This window comes from Euprymna scolopes, chromosome 17 (assembly GCF_053919585.1).
Source record: "Euprymna scolopes isolate OS-2025 chromosome 17, ASM5391958v1, whole genome shotgun sequence".
Taxonomy (NCBI): Eukaryota; Metazoa; Mollusca; class Cephalopoda; order Sepiida; family Sepiolidae; genus Euprymna; species Euprymna scolopes.
In genome coordinates, this window is record NC_136498.1 from 45,880,117 (window position 1) to 45,897,743 (window position 17,627).

The following is a 17,627-nucleotide window of genomic DNA, read 5'->3' on the forward strand; positions in this document are numbered from 1 at the left end:
TGCATCAAGCATATTAATTAAGAAATTATGCTATTTTTACTTGTTAACGTATTTTGGTTTTGACAACGTTTCTTTTAGACTTTAATTAAAATGGTAATACTGATACATCTCTTAAACAAGGCTGAATACTCTATTATTAGGTATGTTCCGGAAATTTTTGTAAGAAAATAAACAACTTGAAGTGGTTCGTAAATTAGAAGAGTGTAAAAGCAGACGATACTATTACAATTTTTTTTTTTTTAATGAAAAGAAACAAACAATTCCTGGAAAATTGTTTTTAGTAGTCTTGTACTGGAAAAAAACGAAACTGTTTCTATTATTCTTATTTATTCTTTACTAAGCAAATATGGCAGAATTGTGGATAATCAGAAAATTACAATTAATTTATTGATTGTAGACTATTATCCTCATCTTCCGTATGTGGTTTTCCACGACGCTTCGGCCAACTATTCCTCTGTCCTTCGTCAAATGGAAACCGCGAGGGGATAGGAACTGAATCTCCTTACTGCATTCTTAGCAATTACTGCCATCCATAGTTGTTGTCTTCTCACCAAGTTTTTGGCCAAGTAAACATCTGGCCGGCTTTGGGTAGGATTGAAACCGCTATCTTCAGACAATTCTCACCTTGAATCGTAGAGATTAAACGTCTCTATCGACTGCACCACAGGCCACATGGTGAGACGACAACACCTATGGATGGCAGTAATTACTGAGAATGCAGTTAGGATATTCGGAGTTCCTATCCCGTCGCGCTTACAACCTAACGAAGCCAGGGAATTAATTGGTCTAAACGTCGTGAAACAGCATCTAAGAAAGATGAGAATAACAGTCTGCAGAAAATAAATTGATAAATAATACCCATCTCAATAATGAATTCAAATTTAAAAATACATACAAAAAACTACATTTTAAAATAAATAACATTGAAAACATCACGTGGCATTTTCTTAGAAATTATAATTATTCATTTTTATCACAATTAATACTGAAATGTTATGTCGTGCCTTCTGTATATAACTGCTATAAATGTTTGTCCGTGTACATCGGGTTCTAACGTAGGAAGTGATTCAACTCTTGCATGTTAAGGCAGAACCGCCAACAGCTAGCACGCTTTTAAAGCAAGGAAGCAAATGGCATATGTCGAGCGTCACTTGTCTCAACTGTTTCGAGCAAAGCATACGTTTGCACCACCCTCATGAAAAAATGTCAAGAAAACGGGTTTTTTTATTGTCAATTATATCTAGTCAAATTGATGCCGATAACGGAAAGGGCAGTGTAGAAGATACTGTTTTTATCGAGCAGGACACGAGCTATCAGAATATTGTTCTCGAACAGTTGAGAAGATCTGCATCCATTACTGGTGTTGTTTGCTTTCCTGCACACTGAACAAGTCTTACCCCAGACGGGCCAATATGCATGGCTAGGAAGCCGGATAAATATAGCATGGACAATAATAATTACACACTTTACAGGTTGGTGATTTGAGTTTTCGAGAATTGTTACGGCGATGGCTGGATACTGGTCTAACAGTACAAATATCAGATGACTAGCTGAGCTGAGACTAATCTCTGAGCATTGCTTCAAAGACCTCTGAGTGTTTGACAACATCTTCGATGGCTGCTAACTGACTAGACTTAAAGAAAATATCTTTGAAGAGTTGCATTGTTGATTCCACATATTAACTGGCTCTTGATGTTGATCGTAGAAATTTCAAAATGGCAACTAGGACAAGCGAATTCGCAATCAACCGCAAGTGATCGCATACGAAGTAAAAAGTCGTTCAAAGGTTCATTTTCAGCTTGAATGACGTTGCCGAAACAGATGCGATGGACAGCAAGGTTAATGTGTACGTAACCAAGGATTAAATTGCCTGAAGGATTTCATCTGGCATGCTGAAAAATGCCGGATACGAACTAATGGCACTGTTCTGTACAGAATCCTGACAACAACATTTTACAATGTTCTAACCATGTGTTGGGGGTATGTTGGTAACGTTCTTGTACACTCCACATCAATGACGAACTTTCGGAACCGAGGATGGATCGTGTTCACCACGAAAGTAGGGAGTTTGATTGAGTCAGCCAAAGGTTTGAAATCTGTGGAGTTGGCACCTATGGACGGCTCTATCTTCGGAGAATATGTTTAGTCGGGAGCAAGGATAGCAAGTCTGTCGCCAAGATCATGATATCGAGACTGTTAAAATGGGAATCAGTTTGTGTTTGAACGGTTTTCTCAGTGATACGGGTGTTTACGAATGCTTGATCGTATTGGGTACAGTCAATGCCCGTGATATCAGCCTCATTAAAAAAAAACCCTCACCCAACATCCTTCCTGCACCGTAGCACCGTATCAAATGCAGGAACACAGGTTCGACCAAAGGTACTTAGATGGTTAAAACCCATGCAGCTGCTGAAATGAAAGAAACACTCATTAGCAACAATGAAGGAACTGAGGAGTATATACTCTATATCCAATCACACCTGCCTAACTAGCAAGCGTCCTCCAAACGGGAATGTTTACTCTCAAAATATCTTATGTGAGTTTTTATTTATATAAAGGTGTATGTTTGTAGGGTGTAACCCCTATACACCGACCTGCACCCAAAACGCAACCTTCTAGCACCATAAGCAACAGTAGTGCACACTTTTCAATGAAAATAACTTTTATATGTGCCATCGGCAAACCTTAACCTATCTGCACTTACTTGACGCAATTGAGATCAAATCAGTCCCGCGTAAACCGCGTTATTGACACACAACAATGCGACGGTCTGTTATCATTTATTTACTTGTTTTCAGAACAACAGCACCTTTTCTTGAAGAATGGCATGCCATTTGAAATATTGAACTATAAAAATATATTTATAACAATACACAGACTCACCTCCATTATGAAAATATAACTCAGGAAACTTATGTTGAATAACAAATTTGTAAGTGAAATAATTACTATTATTTAAACACCGAAAACAATATTGTCTGATTATTAATAATGTTAACTTATTGTTATTTCTTAAAAGTAGATAATTGGAAATAAGAAGATTAGTAAATAAATCTGGTGAGTACACAGAGTTTAAATCTCATAGCTATAGCCGTCGGGTATCGTTGAGTTCTCTCCCCTGTACGACATGAAACTTAAATCGGAGACAGACCTGGATAGATCTAGAGGTATCGAGTGGTTTATACGTACTTTCAATCACCAGACTTATATTTAACGTTGCAGTCTCGGATCGATGGCATCGTGCATTCTATACACCATCACCCGCTTCTATCCCCGCTCAGTGTTGTCTGTAAGCAGCGAAAAAGTGTGTGGGGGTTTGAAGAGAAAGAGAGAGAGAGAGAGAGAGAGAGAGAGAGAGGGGTTCGGTGAAGGTAATTTTCCAAGAGATGAGCGGACGCAGATGTTTGAAAAAAGGAAACATCTTATGTATGTGTTTTGCGTTGTATTTTTTCCTTGTTACTATTCTTTTTTACAATTTCCATTCAATAATGTTAATCTCGTTTAAAATAGGTTAAATTATTTCTTGGTAAATCTAGAGTTTAATGATCAGAAGCCAAGGTTGTTGTAAACTGATAGTTTTTTTCTAGTGAATTCTCAACAAAAGTATATGTGCTGCATTAAGCAATATGCATATATATATATATATATATATATATATATATATATATATTATATATAGAGAGAGAAAGCGAAAGGAAAGAGAGAAGGAGAGAAACATGTGAGCATCTATACATACATCACACGTTATAAATATCCATAGATCTATACCCTAGACTTGTATAAATATATGGAAAAATAAAAATAAGGAATGCCTGACAATAAATAAAAACATAACTAGTTTTGGATTTACCGTTTCTTTCAATATAGATGTACGTCTTCCTAGAATCACAGTACCCTTTTATATTTACATCTACTATAATAAATTCGTCTTCCCTTTTGTTTGCTTGTTCATCATTTGAGTAATATTAAGACAAGTTACACTTTCTCACAAATTAATGTATATATATATATATATATATATATATATATATATATATATATATATATATATATATATATATAATTTAAGTCAGCCAATGAATTTAAAAATTTATGATGTGAAATGTTTGAGTTTCGGATACAAGATTTTTTTTATTATTCTATGTAAGACAAAGATTATATTAGAAATATTTTTACTCCTTATCCTATAATATTTCGATGTCTACTATCTCTTCAGAGGATAAATCGCAGGTTTCCATATCAGCTGATTGTTTGATAATTTTATTCTGAAAAAGTATATATATATATATATATATATGTATATATATATATATATATATATATATATATATATATATATATATAGTTAGTTAGTTGTGAAAATATATATGCCAATTAAACTATTCCGAATATTCCGTGTGTTATTCTCGCGGAATATTCTGATAGCTTAATTGACATATATATTTTCACAACTTAATACGTAACGCTACATATGTATTGCGACCTGTCGAAGTAAATACTGAAAATCCACGCATAAAATCATATCTTCGTGTATTAATTTTTGGAATTAAATGAAGTTATCATATAAATATATATATATATATATATATATATATATATATATATATATATATAATGGAGGGGGTTGTAAAGAGATAGGTTTTTATACTAAAAATTTTACCATAAGCAAAAGATGATGAAAGTAAAGATACTTTTCGCGAAAATATATTTTTTTATATCAACTTCTTTTTTCCATTCGAAAAGAGAAAATGTTATATATATAATAATATAAATATACAAGAAATAAATGTTACTTTTATGGTAGAAAACTCATTGGTTTTTATATTTATGTAGCATGTAAAAAAAAAAACAATAATCCACGAACAGGTTTTAAAAAAAAATCAAAATGGCAGCGATTTTCAAATGGAGAGCCCCGTTGTCAATTTGAAGGAGACGAACCTTAGCATTCTGTGTTTACAATTTCAGAGAGTTCCGTCATCGTAAGGCATATTTATAGACATATTTTTATGTTTTCCGTTATTTTGTGCTTGAGGAATATCCGAGTATGGCATGTGTAGTTTATATAAAAATTAATTTATGTAGTTATCGTCTCAAATTTCGTTATAATTTCGGTTCGCTGAAATTATTTCAAGTAAAGAGCATTAAAAACTATTTCAAAACAAGCAAAAAACATGAACTGAACTTTTATTGACTATGGGAACATTTATTTCTTGTATATTTATTTTTTCGGGTAGTCGTTTGTTGGCTTTTTCTACTAAACACTCTTATTAAATAATATCGACGAAATATCGAAAAACAAAGAAACAAAAACAGTTTTAAAAAATAATGAAGGTTTACTTATTTTAGTAAAATAATCTGAAACAGCAAAATGGGATATTAAAAAAGTAAACCCGTAATTACTATAGTTTTTTTAAGCAAAGTATCGATATAAATATCAATAAGAAGAGAATGGCGCCTTTTTAAAGCAGAACAGCTTCGTTTCAGTTTTACAGTATTTAACGGTGTAGTATTGCGCCAGACTTATGCAAAATTTGTGTCGAGAATTGTCTAAGGTTCCGACTTTTTTTTTGGGGGGGGCTTTCACTTTAATAAGAGCGTGAATTTATGAGGTGAATTTATTCGACACGATATGATTCAACTAAAAAAAAAGAATCCAACGTGAATTAAGATTAAAGTTAAGGTGTTATTGTGGACCTTCTCCCCTTTACAAAAAAAACCTTGGTGAACTTTGAGACATATTTCCATTCTATGGAGGGCAGGCGCGTACGAACACCCAATACTTTTATTATACCATATTTCTTCAAACTGAAACATAATTATTAAAGTATACTTACGCAAATAGATATAAAATGTCTTTGTTAAAGTTTGATCCATATTTCCATGGAGTACAGGCGCGAACGCAGACCCCATAATTTTATTATTCCATCTCTATTTAAGTTGAAACATACTTAACAAAGTATTCTGATGTACGTCTATATAAAAAACCCTTGCAAACGTTTTTTTTTATTTTTTATTTTTTTTATTTCCATACTTTGAGGGCCAGGTACGAACGCAGACCCCACAATTTTAATAAACTACCGTTCTGCCAGATCAAACATACCCATTCCTGATCCTCGATACATCTATCATTATATTATATGTAATCAGTTTTTTAAAATAGTCAACCACATAGAAGCCTATTCGTGACCACACACACACACACACACACACACACACACACGTTCAGCTTTATATGATAGATATATATATATAATATTTATGGGGCGATTCGAATTTTTTTTTTTTTTTTGATTCTGCGAGAATTACGGAAACTGCTTTAAAATCCAGATGCCTATTCAAGTACTGATATCTATTCTATTAAAATGTCTTATCTTTCGGTGTAATATCTGCATATATTTTTTGCACTAGGGAGGAGGCGTAAAATGTAGATTTTGGAAATAATTTACTCTAATTTTTCAACAAAGACAAGATTTATTAGTCTTTTAGAAGAAATCGCTTTTGCATTTGGTGGTTCATTCATACTATTTGCAATTTCCATGAAAGTTTTAATAGAATCAAGGATTTGTATAAAAAATAAATAAACCGTTTAAGCACACAATTGCTAACAACCCCCCACGTGTCAAGAATGGGTTTCTACATTATACTGATACTATTGAGAAATCTTTCCCAACATTGTAATGGTTCTGTGTATACTATTATCTATATCCCATCTCAATAAATGTTTGTTTGTTTTTTCTCGCAATTATGCAGTAGTCTCTGGTGGGGCCTCTCAATGCCATACTAGTGGGTAACTGTTACGGCTTTACCTTATCATGTGCTACAAAAAAAATCCTGTCTTTCCTCTCTTACTTTCCCTCTCTGTTCTGCTTTAACCAAGTATGCTGACCTCTTCCACAAACCCCAAAATCATCAACATGAAATATCTCAAAAAAGAAAACACGAATAAACCTAGAACCCCATACTCCTACGCAGACCCCTACTGCCATATCTCCTTCTCCAACCTCAGGAGTCTACGTTCTAACCTGCCAGAGGTTGAAACCCAATTACAGGAGACGAAACCTGACATATTCTTTCTAAGCGAAACTGGAATAGGGCCGACCACCTCCCTAGATGAGTTCATAATTAAAGGATACTCTAACTTAACATCTAAATCTGACCCCCAAGATCTCCCACAGGCATGGAATATGTGCCTACATCAAAGATGACTTCCCATGTGGCAGGGATATCTCCAGAGAAGACCCTAATCTTCCTTGTATGTGCTTCCAGGTTGCACCACCGCATTTATATTTGCCCTCTATCGCCCCCACAACAGCGGAGTTACTGTCTTTAAGAGTATATCAGAAAAGATTAACCACATCCTGTCTGCTCATCCCTCGGCTAACATTCACATTTGCAGTGACTTCAATGTCTATAATGTGGAATGGCTGACCCACTCAAATAAGACTGATAATGAGGGGAGGTTCTGTCATGATTTTGCCATTGCTTATGACCTCACTTAGATTGCCTGCGATCCCACCCGTATGCCCGCTAGTACCGGTCAGTTCGCAAGCCTCCCAGACCTTTTTTCTATCCACTTCCCCTGAGCTATGCTCATGTTCCGTTCTATCTCCTCTGGGATCCTCCGACCACTGCGTCGTTTCAGATAAGATAAAAATGAAATATAATAAATCTACAGACGTACCTCCCCACCGTACTGTATATCGATACTCTATAGCGGACTGGGATACTTCCGTACATTCATATCTGATCTCCCTCTCCATTCCATGTTTAAAAAGGATGTGCCCTCTATAGTATCAGACCTAACCGAATGGTTACTCATAGGCATAGACCAATTCATACCATCAAAAAAATTCCAACAAAAACCTAACAGCCAGACATGGTTCTCCCCCGAATGTGCTGCTGCCATCGCACACAGAAATCACTTTTTCCATAGCGGCCAACGTAATAGATGCACTGAAACTAAAGCAACCACTGTAAAAGAGTAATAAAAAATGCAAGAGGGCTATATGCGCAATCCGTTAAGCCCAAAGTAGCTGAGGAGAGGCTTGGTTCCCACCAGTTCTGGCAAATAGCAAATAGGATCCTGAACAGAAACGTGCGTTCTATCCCAACCATTATCAATGGACCAGAGGTCATCTCGACAGCATCAGACAAGGCCAAACTTATTGCCAAAAACTTTGCGGCAAATTCTACCCTGTGTGACGAAGGCCATCAACTCCCCATATTCCCTCCTATAACAGACAACACGCAAGGCAACATACAAATATCTGTGCGTGAGGTCGTCAAGCTAATCAAGAACCAGTAAAGTAACTGGTCCCGACAGTATTCCAATTATAGTGTTAAAAGAATTACAACCAGAACTTGCCCCCATACTTTCCAAACTGTTTAAGCGTTGCCTTAAGGAGAAGTGCTTCCCAACACCCTGCAAAACCTCATCAGTATGCCGTGTTTAAGAATTCAGGTGATAAGTCATCCCCCTCTCAGTGCAGACCAATAAGTCTCCTGTGAATCCACAATAAACAGAGAAGTGGTCAACCACCTCAGCAGAAATAACCTTCTTAGCGACACGCAATATGGTTTCCGCTCTGCTAGGTCTACAACATATGTGCTAACGGTTATATCTCATAGGATTAGCGAATCTCTCGACAAATGCTTCATTTCTAGGGCAATTGCTCTCGACATATCAAAGGCCTTCGATAAGGTTTGGCATGAAGGCCTACTACACAAGATTTCCAGCTACGGTATAACTGGAAATGTTTTCTATATCATTAAGACATTTCTCTCGGATAGGCTCATAAGAGTAGTTGTTTATGGGCAGAAATCAGAGGCCCACAGTATTAATGCTGGAGTCCCTCAGGGGTCCATACTGGGCCCAACTCTCTTCCTGATCTACATCAATGATCTCCCAAAACACATACTAAAATCTTTCGTTGTCATCTATGCTGATGACACGACCATCTATTGCAACACATCAAAGGGCGTAAATGATGATATTCTCTCTGATTCTCTCTCCTCTGATCTTAAGTGCTTGGTACAGCGGGGGAAGAGGTGTCTGGTTACCTTTAATGCATCTAAAACCAAGCTCCTATCTCTACATCATAAATGCTCTGATCCCCATCTGGCATCAATTGAAATGGATGGCTCTCGTCTAAGGGAGGGCACAGGCTTTGATAAGCTCCTGGGTGTGACCTTTACACCTGATCTGAAATGGAACACATACATCAAGTCTGTGGCCAAGGTCGCTGTGAAAATGGTGGGATCCTTCTACCGCCACAGAAGATATCTCACTAATGATGCAATTCTCTATCTATATAAGAGCCAAGTACGTCCAAAGATGGAGTACTGCTGCCACATCTGGGCGGGGGCTGCTAAAAACAGCCTATACTGCCTTGACAGAGTACAAAATAGACTCCGTGGCTTGGTGGGGGATGCCCTTTTTTCTACCCTGCAACCTCTTTCCCACAGAAGAGACGTAGCGAGCCTGTCATTGTTCTATCGTTATTTCCATGGCAGGTGTTCGTCTGAGCTCCATTCTCTGGTCCCCTTTCGCCAATCTTTCTCAAAAAACACCCGGCTAGCTGAAACCACCGTCAATAATTTTCCCCACTCCCTATCTGTGCCTAAATCAAAATGTAGATACCATGAACAAAGCTTCTTTCTTAGAACAGCACGCCTATGGAACTCTGTTCCGCTTGCCTGTTTCCCTCCCGACTTCAACCTGGATGCCTTCAAGTCTAACACAAACAAATTCCTGATGAACCACCCTCCCTAAGTAATGAAACCTTACCAATTCTCCAATACTATTGCTACACTATCTCGTTTGATTACTGTAAATGCAATAACTCTTATCCCTGAGTGGCCATTGGGCCTTGATAAGTGGTGAACTCCATGTAAATATATATATATATATATATATATATATATATATATATATATATATATATATATTTGGCAGTTATTATATTGATGTGTGTTACTGAAAAATAAAACCGAAATAATGATGGTGATAATAATAATAATAATAATAATAATAATAATAATAATAATAATAATTTAGCAAGAAAGAAAAACCGTGTCAAATTGTAGACTTTGCTGCTACAGCTGACCAAAGGGTGAATATCAAAGAAAAAGAGAAATGGAACAAATACATATAGATAACCAGAGAGCTGAAAGGGATATGGAAGATGAAGAAAATCAAATAATACTTATAACAGTAGGAGCACTAGGAACCTCCCGAAAAACTTTGAAAAAAGAATGGGAGAAATTGGAATCAAAGGAATGACTGGAAAAATACAACGAACAACAGCAACATGAAAACAGCTGAAATATTAAGAGAACCCCTTGAATGTGGAAACTAACACACAGGAGCAACACGTGCGGTCCAGACAAACTGCTGCAAGGGAAAAAAATGAAACACTACATGGAACCAAGAACACTGAAACCGCATATCTATAAGTTCTCTAACTCAATCTTACCCCCATTGCCACATCACTACCCCCACCAAAAAATAATGAGACCAAACGGTTTTAGCTATATATAGATAATATTATAAGAAAGTTTTCGTAGGTTTATATTACTGTGATTTTTGAAATTTATCTCACAGATGTAGTATATATGTAGAATAGCACGCCAGTATGCTGAAATTACATATTTTATTGTTTAATTTAGTTAAACACATAGTACAGGAAATATTAAGATACTTATGTACAAATGATTTTCAGCATACCGTACGGCTCTATACTTTAACAAATTTATATGCATGATCGCTGATTGTTGTGTATATGAATTTAACGTTAAAATTTTTTGCTTTATTCTTTTTCTTGGGAATGGTAAATAAGGACTTTCCGTTTCCATAAACCGTATGCATCTACTCTCTTTTCAATGCCGTTTAGTCAAAATTACGAATTTTTCAGTTATTGATTTGTTTTTTCTGTCAGGGATTAATATCCATTCGGCACTTTCCCCGATTGAATTGCTCCCGTTCCTTATCTCTCGCTTCAACAGACATTGTTTTGTAAGAAGTGCGCGTGTTTTGCAATTGTATTAGTTTTACATATAAGAAGAGTTGAATATCTGATCAGTTCATTACTCGACCAGTTTGCACTCTCGAGGCTATATTTTTTTAAAAATGTTCTCTACTGCGCGAGAATAACTTAGCTACTGTTGTTATATCAAGGTAGGCGGTATGGCTGTACCTATGGCCGTGAGATGCGAATCAAAGCTAACCAGCCAATTACTTGTTTTGTGATCTTGGTTTAATCCCCAATTACAACAGGCAACGATGACATTATGATCACCGTAGATTAATCAGATACCTAACATGATGGGGTTTTGTCAAAATTACAATTTTAAACTGACAACCGTCTTTCTGACATTCCCGGTAGCTTGACCGAAGACAATGTGTGGGTATATATATATATATATATATATATATATATATATATATATATATATATATATATATATATATATATATATATATATATATATATATTACAATACTAATTTTTTATACCTACAGACACAAGTGTTTCATCCTTCAGTGCAGGGTGACACGATTACTACCGGTCGGTAGATTTGAACCCGACCATGAAGCCAACTGTGACTCCATTAGCAAGCAACGTACCTCACGTGCAATCTAAACCGCGAGAAATATGCGTTTAAATTTTAGCATTTAATTTTTAAATGTCGTAATATCCAGCCATAGTGATCTAATGGTTATAGCACAATGATCTGCCGACGACTATATGTTTAAACATTTAAAATCTCAACAGTTAGAAACTGATTTTCTTAAAAGGGCTGACATAATTATTACAATAATACTTTTAATACCTACGGACACTAGTTTCATTTCAGGGCTCATCTATCTATCTATCTATCTATCTATCTATATATATATATATATATATATATATATATATATATATATATATATGTATCTATATAATAGATTCTATGAAATAAACAATCGACAATAATATATTTAACTATAAAATATGAAAGTGTGGGAAAAATTGCCCACTTTTTTAGTTGTTTTCTGTCAGTTCATAGATCCAAAGGGCGATAATTTTACTTTACCTGCTAAGTTGTACGTCTGTCATGCTTTACTTGGTCGACAAAGTCACAATAAATATGTATCAGTTATTAAACAGCAAACATAGGCAACAGTACTAAGTAAGATTAGTTTTATAAAACATAACTGGTAGACAGTCTATTATTATAGTGGACTGATATATATAGCAAATATATGGAAACTGCCATGAATAATTTTATTTAGAAGTCGACGATATAATTAAATTGAAAAGTGTGGTCATACCTTCATATTCATATTAAATATGCATAAAATAATTTTTAGTAATAACATATAAATATAGTAATCAAAATATTATTTATTTAATGAAAACCATTGTTGAAATCGTTTGTTTATAAATACATAGCCGGGTCCTAAGGCAGAACCAAACTCTAAAGACTTAATGGGAAATTTAATGACTTTTATTAATTGAGTGTCTCAACGCTGTATTTCAATCTTGTTGATGCTAAAAGCAAGATATCACTAAGCCGGTTTTTAGTCAATTTTTTTCCACAGTGTTCCTGCTATAAGAATTTTTTACAAGGCTAGATACCAAGTGTATATATGTAAGGTCTACATATTGACTCCCTTATTTTTTAACGTGTCGTTTATTTAATGTATGACGTATTCCAATATGTTATCCTCTGGCGGATAAATGTTTATCTTGTTTATATGTGTGTATAATTGGTATTTGTGTGTCGACATACTAAAAAGTTTATAGGCAGAAGGATGGATCAGCATCTTTTTACATCTGTGTTATAGACTGTTCAACGTTGGTTGGTTGGTTGCTTTTGTTTTACGGCATATCAACCCTTTTCGGGTTATTTAATGCCGAATCCAGTTATTTTGAAGAACATTTTTTTAACAGAATATATTTTTTTCAAGTCGGTTTCTATTTAATCCATAGTCGGGACCCTAACAGGTATTACCACTCTGGGTCAGAGTGGGCCTTGGAGCAATGACAATTAAAGGGTGGCTCCACACTCCCCAAAGACTCCTGGCTGGGGCCTCACCATCGCATATAATTTAATATCATATCCAGGACACTCAACCTTTGGTACCATAAAGCAATATATATATATATATATATATATATATATATATATATATATATATATATATATATATATATATATACGACCAAACAGTTCATAAAACATGTTAAAACCCGTTGAAACGAGTTAAAAACATATTTAATCTGAAAAGGAAACACTAGATAATTGGATAGTCCTTAATCCGCGGAATTTCGAAGAAATACTTTCCTTCTCATCAGAGGGTAGGAATTAGAAAAATGTGGGATCGGATTTTGCATGCAAAAGTATTTGATGAAACAACAAGTAAGTCAAAGATCTTACTTGATAACAAAAAAGTGAAGCAGAGGGAATATAGGTAAGAAAAAGGTGATTACACGTTAATGGATAGTCTGGTGGAAGATAATATTGAATATTTTATTTTTTATATATATATGTATGTATGTATATATATATATATATATGTGTCTATATGTATGTATGTATGTAGGTATATATATATGTCTATATGTATGTATATATATATATATATATATATATATATATATATATATATATATATATATAGAGAGAGAGAGAGAGAGAGAGAGAGAGGGGGGAGAGAGAGAATGGCAAATAAAAAATTAAAAATAGAAGAGACAGAAGGAGAGCTAAAAATATAAAGAGCATATAATTTATTTATTTATACACCCCCGTATATATGCATGCGTGTGATGTGCGTACATGACATATTAAGATGAAATTATTTACAATTATTCAAACAAAAGAAAAGTATCGTTATATATTTTTTTTAAATCGGCGTCGAATTGATATCGGAATAAGTTTTTTAGGAAATCTATAGAATATATTGGATTCTAGCAAAAAAAAAATAAAAAAATTGGCAAAAATATTTTTAGTTCACCCTGAGGATTTGACGAATCTGATGCTTTTGGTGCCTGCGAAGGAAAAGTTCTAATTTCATATGAATGGAAAAACTCATGAAATCCGAGTGGATATAAAAGGGTACAGTTAAATCGTTTAATTCGCTCAATACGTTTTCCTCCTTTAAAATAAAGGCGACTAGATTCTTGCGTCTTCTATATAGATAGGTGTATAAAAGGTTATGGCAGAAAATCAGTCTCGATAACTAAATGTAACCAGTATATTTTTATGTGAAAGAGGCTGGTAAGTTATATGCATATGAAAGCAAACAAAATAATCGTTTCCATCAAGCTTTGAATCACGTGCATACTCCGGAGGTCTTAGCCACATGCTTAAGAATAATATTCCAACACGTTATCGCGGTGTTTAGTTATTACTTGAGTTGCCAGATCTATTTTTCTGATCAATAACATTCTACAGAAACTCGTAGCCTAACACGTTGTAGCAAACTACCTCGCAAAGGAGACTAAGACAAAGATTAACTCGACTCACTTTTTCACGTTGTAACAATGACATTTATTTTAGTGTACAACCGTGATCTTTCTCTCTAACCTCTGTTCACTTTTCGAACACCATCGTCGGTCTGCGCACACGTTCTTTTTATAGTTCTTTTTTTCCCTTGCTATGACGTCACTTAGCACACAGCTCGGCATTTGCATACAGCCGTCATCCGCTCTGTGTTACAAATGTATTTAGAACGAGCTCGGTAAAAGTTAGGTTATTAAAGAAGATGGCTCGACAGACATTGTTAAACATGTGAGTATAAAACATGCAGTAAGTGTCGATGGCGAAGGAGCTCCGCGGTATTGCGTTAAACACATAAGTAGTTGGCTAAAATTCCATGCTCATAGAAGTTCCGTTTAATTATAAACAGAGAAATAGAAGAAAAATAATGGCAGAGATTTTAGGAAAACTGGCTTAAGCTGTTAGTACTTTTCAGAGGGCAAATATAGATTAGAACTCACCCGAGACTCTTGTATTAAACTTACTGTATGCAAATATACTTTATGAAAGGAAAGAATAGATGCGCTTATATGTGAGAAAAGAGAAAGGATATTGTAAGTGAATGACCTCTCTATGTTTCGCAGTCTTTATTGTACTTTAAAGACAAGAAAATGGGCTCTAATCGCCATTACTTTAAACGCCGTTTTAATAATTGTTCGGCTATATCTGGTGGTAGTTCTATGTCTTTCCTTTATATAATCTTCCATACATAAGATTTTAATCTAATATTATCATAACTTATTTTCGTTTTTTTTTCTTTTTCAATAAATACTTGAAAAAATATGGAGTCTAAAAAAATTATGCGCTAAAATGTAGTTACCTTAGTTAAACATTATACTGCGGGACAACGGTAAACATTTTTACATTGATACTAATAATAGAAATATAGATATTCGACATGCAAGTGTTTTTAATGTGTTTAGTAAATTTTCTAGTATGTTCGTTTTCGTATATAGACATGAAAAAAATAAATGAAAGTAAGCATTTAAATCACGTTTTAGAAAAAAGAATTGTTGTTCACAGGGAATAGTTCTAAGCAACTAATATAGTGAATTCTGTTTAAACACTTAATTCTTATATATGTTCATAGTTATTCGTAAATGGAAAGCAAAAATTAAAAAAAAAGATGAAGCGCTAAGAACCAATGTATTTTATGTTTCAAAAAAAAAAAAATTCTTTGCAAGCGTCAAAAATCTACTTAAAATATGTACAGCTGTGCAGTGTAAGCCGGATATGAGAGACTTCTTCTCCTGTTCCTACAACTCTCTTATCTACGGGTTACACTTATATCAGAGGTTCTCATACCCGGTTTACATTATATCAGGGTTTTTTTTATATCCAGGATACACTGCACATAAACACAGGCTCAAATTTGGGACCAAAGACGGGCTCTCTTATATTTGTTTAACTTATATTCGAATCTCTTATATCCGGGTAAGACTATTTCTTCATTGCAACGCAACACAGTTACAGAACGCATACGCAGCAGAGATTTCGAATGGCAGAATAACATTTCGTTAATCAACGAAAAGATTGGATCGTTGTTTAAATTTATAATCTATTGGATTTCTTATAAGAAGGACAAAATTAAATAATTTAATTTATTCAACAATTTTTTTCTTCTATTTAATAATGACTGTCTTTCTTGTATCTGTAAATTTTTATTAATTGTAGAGTGTTCAAATTTTATTAAGGTCACACGGTTTTAATATGATGAATATATGCAGAAGGCGAAACGAATTTTAAACTCAGTAAGGGATTATCCTACTTACATTAAGGGGCAGTATAGCATAGACTATTTTGATTCTCTTATTTCTAAATTCAGACGGAGAAAATCTATTCCAGTTTATTATATAGATATTTAAGTATTATAAATCTCCGAAGTCAATTAAATTTTCATTGTAATTTTTGTATAATCTCAACAAAATAAACAATCCTGGGGGAATAAATAGTTAGGAAAATCTCATAGGAACATATTGCTAAGACTTCAAAAAAACGTCCTCCCCCCTTTTATACCTAAAATCACACAGAACTTTCCTGACAAAAGTTTTTGTTCTGAGAATGTCATACTTGTGTACGCATTTTATATACATGATAAAATTTTCATCAAATCGTGTTATACGAATTGTTTTAGAAATGGCCAATTAATATCAATCAATTATATATATTTGGTAGCAATTAAAAAATCCGAACGAGTTGCATTGTCCCTCCCCATAAAAATATCATACCTAGTATTTAAATTGTATTAAAATACTAGCACGGGTGTCCGGCGTTTCCCAGATGTTTGGAGGTGTGTGTTGAGCAAAAAAAAAATATGTGGTAGTAGGAAGACAGGCTCGAACCTGTACCGTGAGGGAGGAAGACACGGGAAAAAAACATGTCGTCTTTGCTGTTACGACCATCGTCAAACTGCAAGTGTCGTTTTACATTACGGCTAGACAATCGAAAAAAGAGGATGACCTTCGAAAATATCGGCGAAAAAAAAGCCACCCCTTCCTGTACCAAAAGTCCCCAGTTCAGAGTGAAGACATTAATGGTTTTAGCCAATTCTTCGGTATTTATCGTCTGAAGGATCGAGCTTAAAAACGATACTAATTTTGTGAAAATCCGTTGCCTCTATCGAAAGTTTTAGGCTGACATGCAAACATACATACATATATACATTTACATATTGGTACCTCAAATTTTCGACCCAAGCTGATTACAAAGCTCGCCCAGTCTTTGAATACACTTTATGTAAAATTTCAAATGCTTAGACTAGAAATTATCTGAGTAATTTGGTAGATACCGTGGAGGTCAATTTTTATTTTAAATTAACCCCTATTATGACCTTTTAAAGATTTATTGTTTTGGTTTCAAATCAAGTTATTAAGTAAAATGCATGTCCTAGGAACCTATATCAAAAATATCAAGTGTTTAGACCCAAAAATGGCGGAGGAGCTTGATAGAGTTTTCAAAGGTCAACTCCGTAACACTTTTATGATTAGCCTTTTTGGTTTAGATGAAAGGTGTGTTGTTAATAGATGCTGCTCTTAGCTTTTGAATCTTTTCTTGGCTTTTTTGGCAAAGATTTACTTTTTTAAATGTTTTAATTTTATATT